We start from the raw sequence: 23,142 nt of genomic DNA on the forward strand, positions 1-23,142 counted from the left end.
TATCATAGTTATTTAAATTCACTGTCAGGTAGCTCCAACATCTGTGTCATACTTAAATCTACCTCTGATGATTGCTTTGTCTCTTGGGAGTATGTTTTTTTGTTGTTGTTGTTTTTCAGTTTTACTACATTTTTATAGTAGGTACTTTAAGGGATTATTTTTTAGGTCTCATCGGCAACATCAAAGTACTGAGTACTCAACAGGATACAGAGCACTGCCAAGTACCTTAGAACATTTACAGGACTTGAAGAGAATGTGGTTCTTGCTGACAAGAAGCTGACAGTCGGGGGCTGACAACTCAGACTAAGGGTTGAGAGAACAACAAGGAAATTTATTAAGGCAAATTCTTCATCCCTTTAGCTATTGTGGACTGAATTAATTTTTGAAATTAATCTAATTAAGACAAGACACAAGTCTAAATTTGGTTGAGAATTCTTTCAGGCTCCAAGTTTTTAACATCCACTTTAACAGAACAGACAGACAACCAGAAGTAAAGACCAGGTTTCTTGAAGTGCAAGGGCCAGAACATCTCATTGTGGTTACTTATTTTAAAAATCACACATTGCACGGTAGGACTAGGGTTATTACACTAGTTTAAAAACAGGCCAAGTGCTGGTGCTGCTTTGCCCTCCTACTAGCATTGGTCATTTAACACAGTGAATGTTGAACATTTGGGTTTACAAGTAACCCACAGAGAGCCCACCCTGATCCTAATGTGTGTATCAAATATCCATCAACCTCATGTGTCCTCTGGCCTGCCGGCTCCCCAGCGGCCTACCTCCTTCCTGCCTGCGGGTGTTTGCTCCACGGAGCTAGAATGATTGCTACTGAATTGGAGAATTCACAGGCATTCCAGGTTACTCATGTCAGGATTATTCCTTATGCAAAGTCTGATATCAATGAAGATAAACTGGTTTCTGGGTTAATTATTGCAATTTCTTTCTTTTAAAGTCAGTGGGGGGCAGCCCGGGTGGCTCGGCGGTTTAGTGCCGCCTTCAGCCCAGGGTGTGATCCTGGAGACCCGAGATCCAGTCCCATGTCGGGCTCCCTACATGGAGCCTGCTTCTCCCTCTGCCTTTGTCTGTCTCTGCCTCTCTCTCTCTCTATCTCTCTCTCTCTCATGAATAAACAAAATCTTAAAAAAAAAAAAAAAAGTCAGTGGGTTACTTATACAGTAGTATTACAATCCGCCCAGCTTTAATTTCATCCATCTCCATGAAAGCAAAGCACTTGGAGCTGGTGAACCTTTTAGGCTTATAGTGTTGTTTTTTAAGATTTTATTTATTTATTCATGAGAGAGAGAGAGGCAGAGACACAGGCAGAGGGAGAAGCAAGCTCCCTGTGGAGAGTCCAATGTGGGACTCTATCCCAGAACCCCAGAATCAGGACCCCAGCTGAAGGCAGATGCTCAAACACTGAGCCACCCAGGTGCCCTGGCTTGCAGTGTTTGAATTCAAGGAAGGTAGCTGCATCTTTGGTTTATTTTTCAACATGCTTCTGGAACTCAGTGTCCACATTAAAATGAATTTATATATCTTCTTTTCTTGAAGCCACAGGAGTTAAATCTATGCAATTCAGATCATTTACACTAACTGTAATAAAGGGATCGATGCACGCTCTGCATCCTTCAGGCCAGTTTTCTCAATTCTGATAGTGAATGACCTCATCCCTGGTTCTGTCTGCAGCTTGTAGTAAAGTGCCGGGAACTCTAGCAGGAAAGGAATCAGGAGACCCGGCTCTAACACCATCCTCTTCTTCAAGTTCCAAATGCTCTTCTTTACCAGGTGCTAAAATTCTTCTTAAAAGAACAGGCTGAACGTCAAATGGGAATTCTTTATTATATGTAAGAATATTCTTTAGGATTGGTTCTAGCTTCAGGTCCTCCAGTTTAAATTCTTCTGTGTGGACTGTAAAGCTGCACTTCATTACTCCAAGCATGTTGCAATTCTGCCTATGTTTTTTTTGTTTTGTTCTATTGTGAGTTCAGAATTATTGTGTTGACCGTGGGCCTCTTTTTGTAGATGTCTTGCTAATATCTGATATTTGTCTATCGCCTCCACCAGCTGGCCCCAAGAGTCAAAGTCAGCGCCTCTCCTAAAACTGGCGCCCCAGCGCTGTAGCAGACTCCCAGTCACCTCTGACGTTGCTTGTGCCCACCCTGTCCCCTCCCACCCCTACCCCAGTGAGGCCAGGCTGAAAGCCACATTTTTTTTAAGATTTTATTTTATTTTTTTATTTTTTTAAGATTTTATTTTTAAGTAATCTCTACACCCAGTGTGGGACTCAAATTTACAACCCCAAGGTCATGTGTCCTACCAACTGAGCCGGCCAGGTGCCCCCTGAAAACCATTTTTTTTGTATAGGACGGTAGAATAGTTTCTATGCCTGGAAACAGGTACCTCTCTTCCTGCTAGGTCTTTAGCTGGAGGAAAGGTGGGGGATTAATCTAGATAGGAGTTGAGCTGTCTAATTTTTAAATTCCTGTAGCTATATTTTGTGTTTAGGGCAGGTTTGGATTACCAGAATAATATTTGTTCAACCCTCAACTTTAGGTCTTCACTTTGTTATATGTCTCAGAGATCACTTTGTATCTTATTGTACATTTCCAGTTACTCACCCAGCAGTATTTTGCTGTTAATTTTTATTCCAAGTTTGTTAACTTGAAGGGGAAAGGTGCTGAGAGGGGCAGAGAGAAGGGAGTTAGTCACACTTTTTTTCTGACTAAACCTTAGTTTTTTGGTTTTTTTTTTTTAATATTTATTTATGATAGTCACAGAGAGAGAGAGAGAGAGAGAGAGAGAGAGAGAGGCAGAGACACAGGCAGAGGGAGAAGCAGGCTCCATGCACGGAGAGCCCGACGTGGGATTCGATCCCAGGTCTCCAGGATCACGCCCTGGGCCAAAGGCAGGCGCTAAACCGCTGCACCACCCAGGGATCCCTAAACCTTAGTTTTTAAACAAGATCCATGGATCCCTAAACTTCTGGGAGTGTGTTCTCCTCAGTTCTCCTGCCTCTCTGCCAAGAGTAGGGCTCTTTACCCCTGTTCTTCCCGGCTGCAATGACTTTTCATCAGCACCCTAAGTACAATAGTATTTGTGACCTTTGTAATGAAAGATTAAGACTTTCATTCCATAGTGGAGAATCTCAGAGTGAGATGTCCTTTTCTAGACTGCAAAACAGACGCTTTATGAGGGCTCTTTCTAATTTTTTTGGTAAGTGCTGGTAAGGTTTGTGGAGAAAGAGCCCATATGAGGGTATAGACACTGTCCATTTCTACAGGCCTTATGATTTTCATATTGTGCTGACAGCTCCCATTCAGCCTTCAGGAATTCTTCAATTATTTTAGCTATATTTATCTTACCAGTCTCTGGTTGTGCCTGACTCAAGTAAATTAGTGCTTATATCTCTACTCTTCCTGTAAACATTGGTCTTTCCTTAGATTTTGGGTCAGTTCGTTGCACTGTGACCTCAGCTGTCTGACAGCTTCAAAAATTTGAGGTTAGTTTGCCTCTTTTTTATTGTAACAATGAAAGAAATGCTCCTTCCTGCTCTCTCTATCCCTAAATGAACTGAAAGTCAACCCTAGGTAACTTTTAAATATACAGATGCTTGGGCTTGTCCAAGACTAACTGAGGTACAATATTTATGTGTCAGAACCAGGGATTAGTACTTCCTAACTCCTGAGATGATTCTTCTTGTGTTCATCTAACTTTGAGTACCACTGTGCTGTGTGTGAGAATGAATTGGAGGGGACATATTGGAGGTGGGAAACACTTGGAAGTCTCATAAATCTGGAATCAGATCATGATGACTTGTCTTTGAATGGTGTCATTGGAAGGCAGATAAGTGAATTGACCAAAATTAATTTTATGATTGATAGATTGGAGAAATAAAGTGAGGTGGAAATCTGAGGACAATGTATAGGTTTTTGTTGGGTTTGAGGTCACATCAAGTAGGGGAAATTTATAGGAGCATTGTGTTTGGGAGTAAGTATAGTTCATTTTTGGACATGTTGATTTGAAATGCCTATTAATAGGCAAATGTTGATGTAGACAATTTGACTTATAAATCAATAGAGAGGTGAGAGAGCGAATGAGAGAGAGAAACTGGTTGAAGATATATATTTGGAGCTGTTAGCATAGAGATGGCAATAGAAGATACACAGTGTATATGTTTGCCAGCCCTTGAGAATGTGGGGAGAAGAAACCTAACACCGAAACCTAGTGAATTCAACTTCTAATGGTGAGGTAGAAAATTCCAGTAAAAATTATTTATAAGTTATTCAATATTCAATGTTATAAATAATAAAATCTACTCTGTAATTGTATATGTAGTTGACATCTTCAGTTAAACAAAACTTAGAAATTACTTGACATACATAATAAAATCTAGTATGTATATAATCACCTGTAATCAATCTGAATCTGTATGTACACAATCTTTATATTTTCTCCATATAGCAATTCAGTAATTCTTTTATCCATATATTTATCCAAGAAATATATATTGAATACCTATTATGTACTGATATTTTCCTAGGAACTGGGGACACAATAGTAAAGAAGACAATGCCATTACTCTACTGGAGCTAGCAATATTGAAAGAAATACCAAATACTTACTTATTTGGCCAGTCATGGCACTTAGACAAATAATAGCATTTAATATTTACTGAGTACTACACATATGAAACACTTTATATATTGTTTTTAAAATTCTCGCAAATCATATTCCTATATTATAAAGAATAATAGTTTCAGATTGAAAGGATTGAAAGAGTGCTAAACAAGGGATAAGGAAAAAAGCCACACCCAGATACATTATTGTGTAATTAAAGATCATCAGAATGGAAACAGTAGATTGGTGGTTGCCAGAGGCTGAGGGTATAGGAGAAATGGGTGGTGTGATGGTCAAAGGGTACAAACTTCCAGGTAGAAGATGAGTAAGTTCTGGGGATTTAATGTACAATATGGTAACTATGGTTAGCAATGCTGTATTGCATATGTGAACATTTCTAAAAGAGTAGACCTTAAATATTCTTATTATACACACACACAAAGGTAACTATGTGAAGTGATAGATGTGTTAAACCTTACCATAATATACCATTGTTCAATACATACATATATCAAGTCATCACATTGTACACTTCAAATATATACAAGTTATATGTCAATTATATCTCAATAAACCTGGAATAAATAAAGACTATAAGAGAAAAAAACTAGATATAGATCTTTCCAGGTAATCTATTTCTTCTTAAGATAATTTTCTTTAAAAGAAATAGTTTTCTTAAGAAGAAGAAACTTCTTGGGATGCCTGGGTGGCTCAGTAGTTGAGCGTCTGTCTTTGGCTCAGGGCGTGATTCTGGAGTACCAGGATCAAGTACATCAGGCTCCCTGCATGGAGTCTGCTTCTCCTTCTGCCTCTGTCTCTGCCTCTTTCTCTGTGTCTCTCATGAATAAATAAATAAAAATCTTAAAAAAAAAAAAAAAAAGAAGGAAGAAACTTCTTAAGTTTTTGTGGTTTCTTTTCTTTTTTTTTTTTTTTTGTGGTTTCTATCTTACAAAGAATTTCTCTATTTCATTTAATTTGTCAAATGTTTAGCATAAAATTGTTCAAAATATTCCAAATTATCCTTTAATATCTGTAAGATCTATAGTGATAGCCTCTCTTCCAAGCTTACTATTGGTAATTTTTATATTTATTTTTCTCTCTTTGGGATCCCTGGGTGGCACAGCGGTTTGGCGCCTGCCTTTGGCCCAGGGCGTGATCCTGGAGACCCGGGATCGAATCCCACGTCGGGCTCCCGGGGCATGGAGCCTGCTTCTCCCTCTGCCTGTGTCTCTGCCTCTCTCTCTGTGTGTGACTATCGTAAATAAAAAAAAAAAAAATTAAAAAGATAATAATAATAATAAATTATTTTTCTCTCCTTTTTTCTTTATCAATTTTTTGCTCTTTACAAAGAAATGACATTTGGATTCATTGATTTCTCTTTATGTTTTCTATTTCATTAATTTTTGTTATTTTTGTTATTGTTTTCTTCTTACTTTGGATGTAATTTTCCCTCTTTATCTGAGACTTTAATTGTTTTGTAGTGAAAGGAATAATGTCATAAATTTTCCTCTAAGTACTGTTTCAGCAGTATCTTACAAAGTTTTACACATTACATTTTCATTTAAAATTTTTTGTATTTAAATTCAATTTAGTTAACATACAGTGTGTTATTAGTTTCAGGGGTAGAATGTAGTAACTCATCAGTTGCATATAACACCCAGTGCTCATTATATCAGGTGACCTCCTTAATGCCCATCACCCTGTTACTCACCTCAATTTGTTTCCTATAGTTAAGAGTCTCTTATGGTTTGCTTCCCTCTGTGTTTTTATCTTATTTTTCTTTCTCTTCCCCTATGTTCATCTCTTTTGTTTCTTAAATTCCACATATGAGTGAAATCATGTATTTGTCTTTCTCTGACTTATTTCATTTAACATAAAACCCTCTAGTTCCATCCACATCATTACATATATTTTCATTTTCATTCAGTTCAAGATACTAATTTCCCTTTTGTTTTCTCCTTTACCTAATGGATTATATAAAAATGTCCTGTTTGTGACAGTGACAAACTCCCTCAGTTTTTGTTTATCTGAAAAAGTCTTTATTATGACTTCAACTTTGAAAGATATTTTTGATGGATGATAATTTTTTTGGATTGATAATTTTTTTCCAATGCTTTAAAGATACTTCTTCATATTTTTCTCACTTTCGTAGTTTTTTTTTTTTTAAGATTTTATTTATTTATTCATGAGAGGCAGAGACACAGGCAGAGGGAGAAGCAGGCTTCTGCTTCTCCCTGCTCATGCAGGGAGCCTGATGCAGGACTCAATTTCAGGACTCTGGGATCATGACCTGAGCCAAAGGCAGATGCTTAACGACTGAACCACCAAAGTGCCCCCTGACTTTCATAGTTTCTGATGAGAAATATGTTTTGATTCTTTCCTTCTATATAATGTGTTCTCTTTCTCTGGCTGCTTTTTTTTTTTTTTTTTTTTAGAGAGGTGGTGGGGAGCGGAGAGGGAGAGAGAAATTTAAGCGGACTCCTCACTGAGCATGGAGCCCCACTCTGGGCTCCATCTCACTCCAGGCTCAATCCCACAACCCCAAGATCATGTCCTGAGCTGAAGCCAAGGGTCTGGCACTTAATTGTGCCACCCAGGCACTCCTCTGTCTGCTTTTAAGATGTTCTCTCGGGCAGCCTGGGTGGCTCAGCGGTTTAGTGCTGCCTTCAGCCCAGGGTGTGATTCTGGAGACCTGGGATTGAGTCCCGCGTCAGGCTCCCTGCATGGAGCCTGCCTCTCCCCCTGCCTGTGTCTCTGCCTCTCTCTTTGTCTTTCATGAATAAATAAATAAAATCTTTTTTAAAAATGTTCTTTCTATCATTCATGTTCAACAATTTGATGTTGTGCCTTGTAATGTTTTTCTTTATATATGTTCTGCTTGTAATTCTTTGAGCTTCTTGGATCTGTTTAGTTTTTCATCAAATTTGGAAAATATTTTGGCCATTTTTTCTTTAAAACTTCTTTGGTGCCTGCCTGTTTCTAGATTCCACTTATACATATGTAGACCATTTCATATTATCCCACAGGTAACTGATGCTCTATTCATTTTGTTTTCTCTTTGTGCTTCTGTTAGAGTTTCTATTGCTATTTCTTCAAATTCACTGATGTTATCTTCTGTAGTATCTGGTCTGCTTTAAATCCTATACAGTGTGTTTTTAAATTTCAGGTATATTTTCATTTTGAGAAGTTCTATTTGGACCTTTTATATATTTTTTCCTTTCTCTATCATGTCCATGTTTTCCTTTACTTTTGTGAATATATATTTTATATCTATAAGGTCTGTTTTAAATAGTTTGTCTACTAGCTTCATCATATCTATTATTTCTAGATTTGTTTCTGTTGATTGAGTTTTCTATTTTTCTCCTTACTGTGGATCATGTCCTCTTGTTTCTTTGCATGTTTCATGATTTTTAATCATATGACAGATATTGTGAATTTTATATTCTTGGTTGCTGGATTCAGTCAAATTTCTTTAAACAGTGGATAGGTAAGTACTTGAAACTGGATCCTTTTACTATTTTAAGATTACCAAGGTAGATGAAGAACAGCCTTTAGTCTTGGATGATTTTAATCCCATAATTAAGGCAATAATTTTCTGAGAATTCTATTTGATTGCCCTGTGTAATATAAGATCTTTCCACTTTGGCTTATGGAATCATAAATACTTTATTCCCAGTCCTGTGTAAGGTCTAGGAATTACTTTGTTTTTCCTAGAATCTACTCCATAAGTCATTTCCTTGGACCCAGTTATATTCTTTTACTGCATGCACAGCCAAAAACAAAGCCAAAGACTCTTCCAGGTCCCAACCTATCTCTCAGAGTTCTGTATTCTGTACTACTTTGTCCTGCAAATTCTAGGGACTTTTGCCTCTCTGAACTCTTGTATCTAGCTCTTCAACTCAGCCAAAGATCCAGACTCTGTCTAGGTTGCCCTTTCCTGTGCTATAGCCTTGAAACTGGCAAATTAGTTCAACTGTAAGGTTCAGTTTGTTTTTTTCCATTTCTTCAGGGATCATAGTCCTGCACTGCCTGTTATCCATTGTCTGAAAACTTTTGTTTTATATATTTGTATGGTTTTCTTGTTTTAGAATTGTATTTATTTATTATTTATCCTCTAAATACAATTCTAGCCTCTCCATCCTGGGTAAAGCAGATAACTGGCAGATGAGATTTCTGCAAAATTTTGTAAGATTCAAAATATGGGTTGGAGCTAAGACGACAACTATGCATAGAAATCATATGCATCTATAAGTATGGATCTATGGCAATGTCTTTTGAAGCTCATAATCTCACAGTTCCAGCTATCAGATGGCTTGGTCTCCTCCCTTCTGATATTAAACAGTTAAATATACCTAGAGATACTTTAATTCCACTGACAAAACGGGACCAAATGAAACTTGACAGTGTCCTAAAAATACCTTATGTTACTTGCCAACCATTTTGAAGAAAAGAAATGGAAATAATGGTAGACTCTAAAATGAAGGCAGAAATTCAAGCTTTGACCTTCCTATCATCAGATTATCTCTCCAGAGTGTACCTACCTAACAAATTAAAATTTGGAGGATGGATATAAAAATATATCAGAATATATCTTTTGATTTGCAAGAGATTTTTCATTAGTTTTCAGTAGTAGATACTGTTGTGGGAAGAACATATATTCCTGATTCTGTAGAGATAAAATAATTTTCCATTAGTGATCTTTTTTGTCAAAACAGCTTTCTTTAGAAGACTTTGTTTTATCCTTCTCTGTAGAGACTGAGCCACCATAAATGAATTAATCTAATTACATTTTCTGAAAACATAACCAGCCCATGGCTGTTGAAAACTTGTAATTTTTTTTATTTACCAAAAGGAAAGATCAAGTATGAAGACTATATACCCAACCATCATCTGATTATAAGTGACAATAAAATATTAATTCTGCCCTTCAAAAAAAAAAGTGCATAGATTTAAATGATGGATTTTTTTTTACAGTGATAGCAAATTAATTTATTTAGTACTTTTTCCAGTCCATATCATCAGGAGGGTTGATTTCAACTTTCCTTCTACCTACATCAGACCAGTTGGTACTCAAAACTGTACCACCAGACTCCATAAATGATTTGTTCATGGCACGTTTCACTTCATCAGAACCATCTGAATAGATCTGCTGAAATAATTTGTTTAAAGCTGCATCTCCCTCCAACTTCTCATTTTTTTCTTCTTCTTTGATCTCACCAACCAATTTATCCCAATTTCTTGTATAATGAGATGACAATGGATATAAGTTCTTTACATCTGCTATGACCTGTTTTGGTTTAAGCACATCTCCTTGCCCCTCTAGCTTTTCCCATCTCACAGCCTCTGTCTTTTTCATTTTAATTTCAATCTTTGTCGAAAGTACTTTAAATGTGCTCTGTTCTGGTATTATAGGATGAAGAAGTCTGAGTTTCAAATTGTAATCCTCTCCTGAAGGAAGTTTCACCAAAGCAGACAACTCTTTTTCTGAAAATTCCACATTTACATTATTCTTCTGAACATTCTTGATCATAAGTGTAATGATTATTTGAGATTCTGTTTGATACCATTCATACTTGATTTTTGACTGATGAGTCCTTTGAGAATCAGACACCTCAGACTGTGATCCATTCTGAGCCTCTTGACACTTTTTGATCCAGACAGTGAAATCAGGATCTGCACTATGGATTTCTATGCCATGAAGATACGCAGTGAAGCCAGGAAACAGCTCCTCGAAGTCTGAATGATTTGTACAAAAATTTCCAAAGGCTCCAGCAACAAGCACTCCATGGGGGTGAAACCCAAATATATAGTTGTGACTTGGATCCAAATCCCAAGTTTTGATGAGGTGAATTGGAAAGTAATCCTTAAAATACCTCCAAACGGTCCAGCTTCTGACCCAGTTGGATCTCCTGCCTCCCTGCTCTGGGGTCCGCTAGTTCAGAATCAAAATGGTGAGTTAAACATTGAAGACTACAAAATAATGCCATCTTTGTGAATAAAAATATGCATAAATTATTTCTACTTATTATGGATGCACATATGTGAGAAAATATCACAAATGAACAACTTATGATGATTTATACCAATTCATGACAGGAGGTTACTTTTGGGAAGGGTTGGTTAACTTTATAATGTTTTATTTCTTGAAATAAAAAGACTGGAAATAAATCAAATGACATGTAAAATTTGTTGTATTTGGGAGCTGTATTTTAGTTATTTTTTGTGCTTTTCTGTTTTTTAAATTTTCTTAAAATTAAAAAATTGTCTTCTAGACCATAAGATCTTTAAGAGCATACAATGTTATTACGATATTATCGACTTTTCCCTATGCTGTACTTTTTATCTTTATGTACCATCTATTGATTTTTGACAAAGATGACAAAATAACGTAGAGAGGAAAATTAAACCTTAATAGTCAACACAAAAAAAAAAAAAAATAGTCAACACAGTAATATTATTGGCTCAAAGGAATATACTGACGTCAAGTCAAAAGGAAGACAGGAAATGCTGACATGCTGAGTCAAAGATTAAGGTCAACATTTCTGGATAGCATGACAGGAGCACATTAGAAAGCACCAGTTAAGATCTAGTCAATCTTGCTTGTTATTGTTGCCATGTTATAAGTGTGTGTTCCTGGTCTTGCTAGTGAGTACTTCTTGCAAATAAAATAAACATCAATATGTTTATATACATTAAAAAAAAAGCCACCCTGCCCTCCAGCTCACCCTCTCCTCTCCTGGTGACCCCTAAGCTTCAAAGCCTCTTGCTCCAGCCCTGTGGCTTCCCTAGAAGCCATGGCTTAGAGTGGAGATGTTGCAGAACCCTGGCCCACCGTCAGCCTCCAGGCAAGTCAGCTAGACTCCAAGCACCCAGGTCCTGTGCAGAACCCAGGCCTTCAGGCTCTCTTTGGATGGGATCAAGAGGCCAGGCTGTGTCCTGGCTACCAGGTCCTGCCCATTTCCATGCATCCCCACCATGCTGTCTAAAGAATGTAATTTTTGGGGGCATGTATTTACTGCTTTTATCCAAGCTGCTTTCTCTCCTAACTCTCTGCCCTCCCTTAATCACACTCCCAGTTTCTCTTCTCTACAGATACATATGTGTATATAATTATATATATATATTTTTTGCCGGGGTCTGGCTTTTGTTCCTGCTCAGGCCCTGGTACCCCTTTCCACTGTGTGTGTGTGTGTGTGTGTGTGTGTGTGTGATAATGCTGTGGGAGGGGGACTCTGCTTGGAATTAAAAGGTTGCATTGCGAAAAAAAAAAGTGCATAGTAGGAGGGCCCTAAACTTGCCTTATCCCCCAAACACAGCTAGATGAATATCAAATTATTCTGAACACCTGAGAAATCAGTCTGAAGACTGACAGAACAAATTGTAGAACTTGGAGAAGAGAGGCCACATTGTGAAAGGTAGGAGATGCAAATATGTGGTTTTGGGGAGAAGAAAATCACCAGTGCTATGGAAAGGAGGGAGCTCTAATGAGAGAGAGAGGAGAGAAAGAGAGAGAAAAAAAAAACAGTATAGGACATTGTATAAGAAAAATACTTCCCCAAAACCATTGATGGGGAAAATGAGATGGGCTAATTATTGCATGTTTACAAGCACCAGAGTTCAAGGACTAATGTTTTTGAAGTCTGCACTGTTGCTGGGTGGAGTCTGGCAGGTGTAGATGTGCTCCTGTGGAGAAAGAGGGCAGAAGTATGGGAGCAGACAGCTTGGTCCAAGGCTCCCTGGGTCACACTGGAAGAGACATTTCCCCTTTGGGGAGTGCATTTAGGAGAGGTGGCACTGCCTTTCTGGGGTCAAAAGAGACAGCAGCTGCCATTGAGCTGCCCCATTCATTAGCATATGAGTAGAGACACCTGCTGAAGGCAGCTAACTGGGAGCCAGCTTTTTGCTGTGCTTTAACATAAATTCCCAAGACCCTGCATGTTTGTGTGACTGCCCTTCTGGAAGAAAACCAGTGTGGCAAGACCGTCGTCCAGAGGATCAGCATGGGTCTGTGCCATGCCAGGTCACTAAAATTTGGAGTTTTGAAACTGAGCCATTGCACTCGAGATACAACACAGTAGCACTGTACTGCCAGGGGGGCAGACAGCTGGGATACAGACAGGTGAGGGCAGAGATCTGAGGGATACCTGGAACAAATGAGGGGAGATTATTTGCTTTTCTGGGAGGGCTTCCCAAATAGCAGCAGCACAGCAGTCTCTTCTCCAGGGACAAGATATCTAACTGACACCATTTCCCAGCACCCCACCCCCCAAGCCCATCAGCACAGATAGACTTCAGTGAACAGCACAGAGCCCACAGTGGAAGCTTGAGCAGTATACACCAATTCCCACCCTCTTGTGCCCTGCAGGTGCTTCTGAACTAGGGCAAGTGTGCCTGAGAGAGCAGCAGTGGGCCCCTCCCCTAGAAGACCAGCACAACCCCTTCACCCCACATATGCACCAAGTCTACTGACCAAAGAGTGCTACAAAGCTTAAGCTCTACAGAAAATAGGACAAGCAAAATAAGCACCTAGTTAAAACTCACCACACAGGAAATGCCTAGGTCACTCAGTTGGTTAAGGGTCAGACTTCACCTCAGGTCATGATCTCAGGGACCTGAGATCAAACCCCTTGTGAGGTGCCCTGCTCAGCAGGGAGTCCTTGTCCCTCTGCACCTCCCCTTGTTCACGCACTTAGTCTTTCTCTCTCAAATAAAATCTTAATGAAAAAAAAAATCACACCACACACTGGGCAAGATCCAAATACTCACTACCTCACCACTACAGGCAAGGAGAAACTGCAAAGTACTGACCTGAGGGAAAGAGCTCACAGAAGAGTGCACACTGCATACACCAGAAACATTTCTTGAAGTGCCAGGCCCTAGACAGCATACGATCTCTTCTTAATATAGCCATTACTCTCATGCACAGGAAACATAACAGGCTTCCCTAACACATAGAAGACAGAGACCTAGACAAAATGCCAAGATGGAGGAATTCACACCAAAAGAAAAAACAAGAGGAGGCCACAGCCAGGGACCTAATCAAAACAGATATAAGCAATGCCTGAACCAGAATTTAAGACAACAATCATAAGGATAATAGCTGGGCTTAAGAAAATCATAGAAGACACCAGGGAGTCCCTTACTACGGAGATAAAAGACTTAAAAACTAGTCAGGCCAGAATTTGTAAAACTATAACAGAGATGAGAAACTGATTGGATGTAATGACCACAAGGCTGGAAGAACCAGAAGAATGAATAAGTGATATAAAAGATAAAATTATGAAAAATAAGCTGTAAAGAGAGAGAGAAAGACAATATTGGATCACAAATGTAGACTTAGGGAACTCAGTGACTCCATAAAGTATAATAACCTTGAATCATAGGAGTCCCAGGACAAGAAGAGAGGGAAAAGGGGCAAAAGGTTTATTTGAGCAAATTATAGCTGAAAACGTCAGTAATCTGGAGAAGGAAACAGCATCCAAGTCCAGGAGGCACAGAGAATGCCTATTGAAATCAACAAAAGCAGGCCAACATCAAGACATATAGTAAAATTTGCAAAATACAGGGATAAGGAAAGAATGCTGAAAGCATCAAGGGAAAGGAAAACCTACAAGGGAAGACAAATAAGATTCACAGCAGATCCTCTACAGAGAAGTGACAGGCCAGAAAGGAGTGACATGATATACTCGACATGCTGAATGGGAAGAATATGCAGCCAAGAATACTTTATCCAGGAAGGCTGTCATTCAGAATAGAAGAATAGAGTTTCCCAGACAAATAAAAACTAAAGGAGTTTGTGAATGCATTTATAAACCAGCCCTGCAAGAAAATTAAAGGGAGTGGCCTTGAAAGAAAGATCAAAAGCAACCAAGACTAGGAAGGAACAGAGAAAATCTCAAAAAACGCTAACTTTACAGGTAATACAATGGCTCTAAATTCGTATCTGCCAATAATTACCATGAATGTAAATAGACTAAATACCCCAATCAAAAGACATAGTGTATCTGAATGGTTTAAAAAAAAAAAAAAAAGACCCATCTGTATGCTGCATACAAGAGACTCATTTTATTTTATTTTTTAAAGATTTGTTTATTTATTTATGATAGACATAGAGAGAGAACGAGAGAGAAACAGAAGGGAGAAGCAGGCTCCATGCTGGGAGCCTGACACGGGACTCGATCCCAGGACTCCAGGATCAGGCCCTGGACCAAAGGCAGGCGCCAAACCTCTGAGCCACCCAGGGATCCCCGAGAGGCTCATTTTAGACCTAAAGATACCTGCAGAATGAAAGTGAGGGGATGGAGAAGCATTAGCATGCTAATGGACATCAAAAGGAAGCTGAGTAACCATATTTCTATCAGACAACCTAGATTTTAAACCAAACACTATAACAAGAGATGAAGAAGGGCAGTATATCATAATGAAGGGGTCTATCCAACAAGATGATGTAACGATGTAAATATTTATGCCCCAAGCTTGGGAGGACCTAAATACATAAATCAATTAATAACAAATATAAACAAACTCATTGATAATAATACAAAAATAGTAGGGGACTTATCACTCCACTTACATCAATGGACAGATCATCTAAGCAGAAAATCAAAAAGGAAATAATGGCTTTGAATGGCACAGTGGACCAGATGGATTTAGCAGATATATTCAGAACATTTCATCCTTGAGCAGCAGAATACACATTCCTTTCAAGAGCACATAGAATATTCTCCAGAATAGATCACATACTGGGTTACAAATCAGCCCTCAACAAGTACAAGAAGACTGAGATCATACCATGAATATTTTTAGATACCACTGCTATGAAACTTGAAGTCAACCACAAGAAAAAAATTTGGAAAGACCAACACATGAGGGTTAAAGAACATCCTACTAAAGAATGAATGGGTTAACAGGAACTTAAAGAAAAAATTTAAAATACATGGAAGCAAATGAAAATGAAAACACAACAGTCCGAAACCTTTGGGATGCAGCAAAAGTATCATAAGAGGGAATTACATAGAATACAGGCTACCTCAAGAAGCAAGAAAAGTCTCAAATACATGACCTAACCTTACCCTTAAAGGTGCGAGAAAAGGAACAGCAAATAAAGCTTAAAGCCATCAGAAGAAGGGAAATAATAAAAATCAGAGCTGAAATTAATTATATAGAAACAGCAATAACACCACCACCAACAACAACAACCAAAAAAACAGTAGATCAGTGAAACTAGATGGTAGTTCTTTGAAAGAATTAATAAAATTGATAAAACCCTAGCCAGATTTATCAGAAAGAAAAGAGAAAGGACTCAAATTAATAAAATCATGAATAAAAGAGGAGAGGTCACAACCAATACCACAAAAATACAAACAATTGTAAGAGAACATTATGAAAATCTATATGCTAACAAATTGAACAATCTGGAAGAAATGGATAAATTCCTAGAAACATATAAACTACCAAAAGTGAAAGACAAAAAAAAAAATGGAAAATTTGGACAGACCCATAACCAGCAAAGAAATTGAATCAGTTATCAAAAATCTCTCAACAAACAAAAGTCCAGGGCCAGATGGCTTCCCAGCAGAATTCTACCAGACATTTAAAGAAGACTTAATACCGATTTTTCTCAAAGTGTTCCAGAAATAGAAATGGAAGGAAAACTTCCAAACTCAATTTATGAGGCCAGCATTATTACTTTGTTTTCCAAACCAGACAACGACTCCACTAAAAAGGAGAATTACAGGCCAATATCCCTGATGAACATGGATGCAAAAAATCCTCACAAGATACTAGCAAATTGAATCCAACAATACATTAAAAGAATTATCCACCACAATCAAATGGGATTTATTCTTGGGCTGCAGGGGTGGTTCAGTATTCACAAATCAATATGATACATCACATTAATAAAAGAAAGGATAAGAACCATTTGATCCTCTTAGATGCATAAAAAGCATTTGAGTAGAACATCCATTCTTGATAAAAACTCTAGCAAATTAAGGATAGAGGGAATGTACCTCAACATCATAAAGGCCATATATAGAAGACCCACAGCTAATATCATTCTCAATGGGGAAAAACTTCCTCTAAGGTCAGGAACAGAGATGTCCAACCTCACCATTGTCATTTAACATAGTACTGGAAATCCTAAACACAGCAATCAGAAAACAAAAACAAAAAGCATCCAAATTGGCAAGGAGGAAGTCAAACTTTCACTATTTGCAGACGACATGATACTCTATGTAGAAAACCCAAAAGACTCCACCAAAAAATTGCTAGAACTGATACACGAATTCAGCAAACTTGCAGGATACAAAATCAATATACAGAAAAACCATAAGATACTTAGGAATAAACCTAACCAAAGTGGTAAAAGACCTGTACTCTGAAAACTATAGAACAGTTATGAAAGAAATTGAAGAGGAGGACACAAAGAAATGGAAAAACATTCCATGCTCATGGATTGGAAGATCAAACGTTGTTAAAATGTCTATACTGCCCAAAGCAATCTACACATTCAGTACAATCTCTATCAAAATAACACCAGCATTTTTCACAGAGCTGGAACAACAATTCTAAAATTTGTATGGAACCACAAAAGACCCTGAATAGCCAAAGTAATGTTGACAAAGAAAAGCAAACTGGAGGCATCACAATTCTGGACTTTAAGCTCTATTACAAAACTGATCATCAAGGCAATGTGGTACTGGCACAGAAATAGACAAGGGAATAGAATAGAAAACCCAGAACTGGGCCCTCAACTCTATGGTCAACTAACCTTTGACAAAGCAGGAAAGAATATCCAATGAAAAATAGACAGTCTTGGGACACCTGGGTGGCTCAGGGGTTGACCGTCTGCCTTCGGCTCAGATCATGATCCAGGGGTCCTGAGATCCAGTCTGCATCAGGCTCCCAGGAGGGAGTCTACTTCTCCCTCTGCTTATATCTCTTTTCTCTCTGTGTGTCTGTGTGTGTCTCATGAATAAATGCATAAAATATTTTTTAAAAAAATAGTCTCTTTGGGATCCCTGGGTGGCGCAGCAGTTTAGCGCCTCCCCAGGAGGGAGTCTACTTCTCCCTCTGCTTATATCTCTTTTCTCTCTGTGTGTCTGTGTGTGTCTCATGAATAAATGCATAAAATATTTTTTAAAAAAATAGTCTCTTTGGGATCCCTGGGTGGCGCAGCAGTTTAGCGCCTGCCTTTGGCCCAGGGCGCAATCCTGGAGACCCGGGATCGAATCCCACCTCGGGCTCCTGGTGCATGGAGCCTGCTTCTCCCTCTGCCTATGTCTCTGCCTCTCTCTCTCTCTCTCTCTCTCTCTCTGTGTGTGTCTCTCATGAATAAATAAATAAATAAAATCTTAAAAAAAAAAGAAGAAGAAGACATCCAGATGGCTAACAGACACATAAAAAGATGCTCAACATCACATCACTCATCCTCAGGGAAATATAAATCAAAACCATGATGAGGTACCACCTCACACCTGTCAGAATGGCTAAAGTTAACAACTCAAGAAACAGATGTTGGCAAGGATGTGGAGAAAGGGGAATGCAAACTGGTGCACCCACACTGGAAAGCAGTGTGGAGGTTAAAAATAGAACTATCCTAGGACCCAGCAATTATACTACTAGGTATTTATCCAAAAGATACAAAAACACAGATTTGAAGGGAACATGCACACTGATGTTTATAGCAGCGTTATCCGCAATACCCAAACTATGGAGAGAGCCCAAATGTCCACAGACTAATGAATGAATAAAGAAGATGTGGGGACACCTGGGTGGCTCAGCGGTTGAGTGCCTGCCTTTGGCTCAGGGCATGATCCCAGGTCCTGGGATCGAGTCCTGCATTGGGGTCCCTGTGAAGAGCCTGCTTCTCCCTCTGTGTATGTCTCTGCCTCTCTTTCTCTGTGTCTCTCATGAATAAATAAAATGTTAAAAAAAAAAAAGATGTGGGATGGGGTGCCTGGGTGGCTTAGTTAATCCAACTCTTGATTTCAGTTTAGGTCATGATCTCAGGATTAAGAGATTGAGTCTCATGTTGGGCTCTTTGCTGAGTGTAGAGTCTGTTTAAGATTTTCTCTATCCTGGGATCCCTGGGTGGCTCAGCGGTTTGGCGCCTGCCTTTGGCCCAGGTCGCGATCCTGGAGTCCCGGGATCCAGTCCCGCATCGGGCTCCCGGCATGGAGCCTGCTTCTCCCTCTGCCTGTGTCTCTGCCTCTCTCTCTCTGTCTATGTCTATCATGAATAAATAAATAAATCTTAAAAAAAAAAAAAAAAAGATTTTCTCTATCCTTACTTCTGGCCCTCCCCTCTAATTCATGCTTTCTCTCTCTCTCTCTTAAAGAAAAAAAGATGTGATATATATCTACAATGGAATATACTCAGCCATCAAAAAGAATGAAATCTTGCCATTTGCAGAAACATGGATGGAGCTAGAGAGTATTATGCAAAGCAAAATAAATCAGTCAGAGAAAGACAAATACCATAGGATGTCACTCATATGTGGAATTTAAGAAAGAAAACAGATGAACATAGGGGAAGGGGGAAAAAAGAGAGGGAGGAAAATCATAAGAGACCCTTAATGATAGAAAACAAATGGAGGACTGAGAGAGGGAAGAGGGCAGGGGATGAGCTAGATGGGTGATGAGTATTAAGGAGGGGACTTGTGATCAGCACTGGGTGTTATATGTAAGTGATGAATCACTAAATTCTCCTGAAACCAACGCTTCACTCTATAGTAACTAGCTACAATTTAAATAAAAATTTAAAAAGAAAGTACCGAAGGGAGACTGCAGAGGTAAATACCAATGAGAAGAATTTGATTCACTGTGAAGAACTTCAAAGAGTCTCAGGACAAGTAGGTACCAGGCTTTCATAGAGTGGGGGCTGAAAATAGGATTCAGCTGAGAATCTGTAGAAGGATCAGGTACACCTTTGGATTCCTTTTCACACAGAGATTGTTGTCCATTTGAGTGAATGGACAACATTCACTCTTCTACTACTCTCTACTACTATACTCTCAACTTCTAGACCTGTTTGTACTCCACTTAAAGTGAATTGGAAAATAAAGTTTTGGAGAACACTATGATATCTGAAACACTGATGATTTCCAGATGAATCAAAATATACCTTTAGTTCCTGTGGTTCGGACACACATGTATAGCTTTCTATTTAACATCTCTATTCAAATGCCTGATAGATATTTCAGATGTAACATGTTCAAAATAGAATTCTTAATTCTTGTTGTCCCTGCAGACTTGTTCTTTCCCCAGTCTTCTTTATCTCAGCAAATGGCAACTCAGTTGCTCAGGCAACTGGTAATAACTCCTGAATCATCTTTTTCTCTCAGTTAGAGGTAGCAAACTCACTTAGGTTACTTTTAAAATAATTCCCTAATTATTTAATTAATTCCTTAGTATAGTATTTCCTATGCTAAAAACCCTAATCCGAGTATCTTTAGCTAAAACACTGTAATAGTATACTAACCAGTGTCTTTGTTTTCATTCTTGCTCCCTATTATGGACTGAATTGTGTCCCCCTCAAGTTCATATGTTGAAGTCCCAACCAAAAATATGTAATCGTATTTGGAGATAAGTTCTGTAAATTAAAATCAGGCTATTAAGATGAGGTCCTAAACCAATACAACTGGTGTTCTTATAACAAGAGGGAGAGATACCAGATATGTGTGCACAGAGGAATGATCATTTGAAGAGACAGCAAGGTATCTGCAAGCCAAGGAGAGAGGCCTGGAACTGATCCTTCTTTTATGGCCCTTAGAGGAAACAACCCTGCTGGCATCTTGATCATGAATTCCAGTCTCCAGAACTGGGGGGGAAATAAATTTCTATTGTTTAAGCCAACTCAACCTATTGTATTTTTGTTGTGGTGGCCCTAGAAAACACCCCTCTCAGCCCCAGTGAATTTGTAAAATATGGGAAACTGGATTACCAGATTAGACTGCCCATGCTTAAAAACTTCCAGTGACTTCCCAAGTGGTTAAAATGAAATTTAACCTTTTACCATGGTTTATAATTTTCTAGAAGATCCGGTATTTGTCTTACTTTTCAATTTCATGCTGTAAAACTCTCCTCTTTGCTCACTAAGCTCTGGTCATACTGGCTATCTTTCTATTCCACAAACATACCAAACTCATCCAATCTTCAAGCTTTTTTTTCACTTGCTGCTGCCTCTGCCTGGAAATCATGTTCTGCACATCATTGTATGACTGGCCACTTCTTGCCAGGTAAGCTAAAATGTCACCACCAAAGAGGCCTTTACTAATTGCCATAGCTAAGCTATCACCTCTTTCTCACCTTATTCTATTATTATGTTTAATTGTCTTTAGAGTATTGATTACTAGATTTAATTATATTTTTCATGTGTTTACCTAGTTTTTCTTCTCATTAGAATGTAAGGTAATTGAGTCCAAGACTCTGTGAATGCTGTGCCCAAAACCTAGAACATCATAGATGTGATATAATGATACAGTGAATCAATGAATGAAAGGATGGGTACATAAATTTATAATTCTTCCTGGTTGAAATGTTGTTTTTTTTTTTTAACATTAGCTCAGTAAACATTGAACACCTAAGTGACAACTAACATGTTATGAGGAGACTCCGGCAGTCCTTTGGAGAGGCCCTCACAGACCACGCGGAAGTGAGGCCTCTTCCCAATGTCACTGAGAAATTGACGCCTTCTGCCAGCAGCAATGCAAGTGAGCTTGGAAGCAGATCCTCCAGCTACAGTCAGTCCTTCAGATGACTGCAGTCCTGGCCAATATCTTGACTGCAACCTCGTGAGAAACCCTGAATAAGAACAATTTAGCTAAACCATCCTGAAATTCCCAACCCACAGAATCTGTGGAAAATAAATATTTATTCTTTTAAGTACTGGATTTGGGGATAATTTATTGCCCAACAATAGACTAGATAACTAGTATGTTCACAAATCTGGAAGCTAGGATTCATCCTTGATAGCTTTCTTCTCCCTCGATTCCAATATTGAAGCCATCTAAATAGCTCCCAAAGCTTCCATTTCTCCCTGTTTTTCCCACCACTATCCTGTTGCAAACTGCTGTCAGTTCTCAGTTGGGCAAATGCAATAATCTTTTACCTGGTCAGCCTGCAGCCACTTTGGCCTCCCTTTAATCAGTTCTCCACTCTGAGGCTATCATGCTCTTTTTCAAACACATAAATCTCACAAATTCCTCATTTCCCCTAAGTAAGTTACAAGGGGCTATGACAAATTCTAAAGAAGAGGTAATCTTAGAGACTGTATGTCAACAGAAAAGGAGCAAAAAACTTATTAAGAGTAGGAACAAATTCTTCTACCTATTTTATTAAAAATGTTCAGTATATAGTATATAACCTTGGGACAAAATTCAGATCACACTGCATGAAGGTATGCAGTGAAGGTATGACTCTCTCCTGTTTCCGTGTTCCTAGTTCTCTCTAGGCAACACTTATGCAGTTTTTTAAAAATTTTTATTTATTTATGATAGTCACACAGAGAGAGAGAGAGAGAGAGAGAGGCAGAGGGAGAAGCAGGCTCCATGCACCGGGAGCCGACGTGGGATTCGATCCCGAGTCTCCAGGATCGTGCCCTGGGCCAAAGGCAGGCGCTAAACCGCTGCACCACCCAGGGATCCCACTTATGCAGTTTTTAAATGTGTCTTTCTAGATAGACAATGCATATCTGTTTATTGGCAATTATGAGAAGTGCTTGAGTAAGCCACCCTTGTCTCTAAAATTTTGGCCTTCACCCTGCTTTCAAACACATTGTCTATACCCCCTTTTTAGATTAAAACCACTCTGTTTTCAAAACCAGGTAAGGGCAATGCAGACATAATTTATCTTCCGTTTTTTTTTTTTTTTTCCAAAAGGAGTTTTAATGATAACAGTAGATCTACATATTTTGATTTAGCATCCAACTCCCTAACCCATTAATCCTTTGTTTCAATAAATGTCATCTTTCATAGCTATCTACATATACAATACATTGTCCTGTGCCAACATCTCATTTTTTGTGGGTGAAGTTTTTTATGGTACTTGCTGATGATTGACCTTTTCATAGATTTTTTTTTTTTTAGAGGAGACTGCTTCAGGAGCCAGGTTCATGGTTTTTATTAAAGCTTGTGACTAATGTTAATTATACTCCCTTTGTTGTGTGTAATTATTTATTTATTTTGAACCTAAATCCAGGGCATCACTTTTAATCTTTCCTAAATGTCATGCTGTTTGTTTCAATCAATTTCTGGAGCCTGAATATAAAGAATCTTGATTCTATGTTGACCTATAAATTGAATTAATTTGACATTGATCTATTAACTGCCTAGTGTTTGCACATTACTATGCTTTTCTAAAATTTCACCTATCTTTAACATGAGAACCAGAAAAGAGGGCCAGCAGTCTATTCTCCCTCATCACAAGGTTTTAGACAAGCCAAATAAAACAGAGAAGAAAAGCCTGAGTTGGTGAAGGTGAAGGAGAGAATTGGGAAGAAGACCAAATAATGAAAGGGTGAAACT

The 23,142-nt window shown here is 38.5% G+C and overlaps 2 pseudogenes; both read right to left on the bottom strand.

Moving 5' to 3' along the window:
* Positions 1–161: 161 nt before the first annotated feature.
* Positions 162–4,637, bottom strand: LOC112921507 (axin interactor, dorsalization-associated protein pseudogene; annotated as a pseudogene).
* Positions 4,638–9,577: 4,940 nt separating this feature from the next.
* The window catches only part of LOC112921508 (protein SGT1 homolog pseudogene), a 28,469-nt pseudogene continuing 14,904 nt past the window's right edge, over positions 9,578–23,142 (bottom strand).

Source organism: Vulpes vulpes, chromosome 2 (assembly GCF_048418805.1).
Source record: "Vulpes vulpes isolate BD-2025 chromosome 2, VulVul3, whole genome shotgun sequence".
NCBI lineage: Eukaryota > Metazoa > Chordata > Mammalia > Carnivora > Canidae > Vulpes > Vulpes vulpes.